We start from the raw sequence: 2,219 nt of genomic DNA, 5'->3' as shown, positions 1-2,219 counted from the left end.
ATAACCAATATCATTCATAAGTATACTAATAATTAAATATCATTCTTAAGCTTACAAACATTAAATATCTATCTATAAACATACAAATAACTAAATATTCATCTATAACTATACAAATAAAAATATGAACTAAAATATTAAAGTGAAAATCTCCATTTCTATGCATATGGATTGACTCCAAAATTTCACACCAAATATGTGACAAAATGCAAGTTTGAAATGAGTCTAAAGCCAGTTACGGTTATAGCTATTTCCAAATTGGTTTTCGATTCTGAAATCGTTGGGAGACTCATCCCAAAATTGGTCCATCCCATTTACTAATTGATTCCAAAATTTGGATCTTGAAACTTAATGGGCTGTATTTGGTGGCAACAAACTTTTCACTATTATTATTATTATTATTGTTGTTGGTGTTGGTGGTGTTGGTGGAAAAATCCCTGCCAAGATGCATGATGTCAGCATCCAGACACAGACACAGAAGAGGGTGAAATGATAACGTCACCTCCTAGTATGGGCTTTCATTGACCTTTACACTGGTGGCAAGGGCCATGGAGCCCCACAACGATCCCAACCCTTATTATTATTATTATTGCATGTTGTTTGGCCCTTAAGCTTTCTTTCATTATTTATTATTTATTATATTTTAGACATTTTCTAGAGAACAATGGTTCACTAATGTGGCAGTGTGACTATATGATTTGATGCATATGATTTATTTATTTTTTAAGAATAAGGATTTTTTTTTTTCAAGTTCAAAGGTTTAATTGGTCATTACATAGTAAGGCCCACAATGGGGTCAAGCACAAACCCATAGGGGAATCAATAGAGGTCTATGGCTATATTTTTTTGAAAGCAAGGAAATTAATGCAAACCAAACAACAATGCAATTGAGAGAAATTGATCAAGTGAAAAAACTTTAGAGAGTAACTCCATTGAACACTCCAAATTATCAGACCAAGGCCCAGATGTGCAAGGATAAAGATTTGATATATCTAAATTGGATCATTTGTTTTACCAAAAAAGGGATATATATTTGGTGCACTTGCATTTCTGTTTTAAGTATAGTTTTCTTTCAACGCACCCATAAATACACAAATTTGTTAGATAGTAATTATAACAGATTTTTTTTTTTTTCTTTTACTATGAAACATAAAGAGCTGATCTCAAATGATGAAATGTGTGGATGAAGGCTATTAATTAGGCTTTTCAATTATTCGGTCAGAATGCAAATTATTGCCTCATCCAACTCTTTATGGATTTAAAGCGTTGATCTTACGTTTGCTCATTTGTTCTAAATCATTACCCTAATCCTCATTTATTGCTAATAAAAGCTTCCTAAAAAGTTTTTTTGTTCAGAATAAGACATCTCTTAAAATTGACTTACCATAAGTAGGGTTGCAATCGGGTCGGGTGCTAGGTTTTTGGGACCCCCAACCATATATAGTAGATCCCTTAATTAAGCCAAGCACAACCATAGTTAGCAAATTCGGATTCGGGAATCATTCGGGTCGAGAATTATTCGGAATAATTCGATTGATTAATTTAAGGATTCGGTCAAAAAAGCTGTCAAAAATGCAACAAAATAAAAATCGAAGTCGGATTCGGATTCGAGAATTATTCGATTAAAAAAATAAAAGTCAGGCAAAAAATTCGGATATTATTTTTATAGTTTATTGTATATTTTTTATTTATCAAGTTATTAACTTGATTTGTATACTTAGAAAGAGCAAATTACTTTATACAATAAAGTAAAAAACTATGAAAAAATTATCATTGAGCGATGGAAGCAATGGTTATTGTAATCCAATTTCTACTCATGAAATAGATTAGGCCCCAAAACAGTGAAAACAAGATTACAACTACAATAAAACAAATAAATAAATTGACCACAAAAAATTTCACTATCATTTTGCTTGGGTTTACAAGACCCATATTGCACTAAGATGCACTAATTTTTCAAAATTAAAGCAACAATATAAAAGAAGATTGATTGATACGGCGATATGAATCTGTCCTGGTCCCCCGGAACCTCAATTTATCCATCAAGGCTTGATATCTCCCCTATCTTAGGATGAACTGATGAAGTTATGAGAAAGAAATAAAACAAAGAGTAAATTCGTGCGATTGTTACAGAAGAATTAGGTGGAGAAAAAAGATGGGAAGAAGGAGGCAGAAATTTGGGGGAGAATAAGATGAAAAAAAAAAAAATATTTCGGTGG

The sequence above is a fragment of the Macadamia integrifolia genome, chromosome 2 (assembly GCF_013358625.1).
Source record: "Macadamia integrifolia cultivar HAES 741 chromosome 2, SCU_Mint_v3, whole genome shotgun sequence".
In the NCBI taxonomy this organism is placed as follows: Eukaryota; Viridiplantae; Streptophyta; class Magnoliopsida; order Proteales; family Proteaceae; genus Macadamia; species Macadamia integrifolia.
This window is presented reverse-complemented; position numbering follows the sequence as displayed.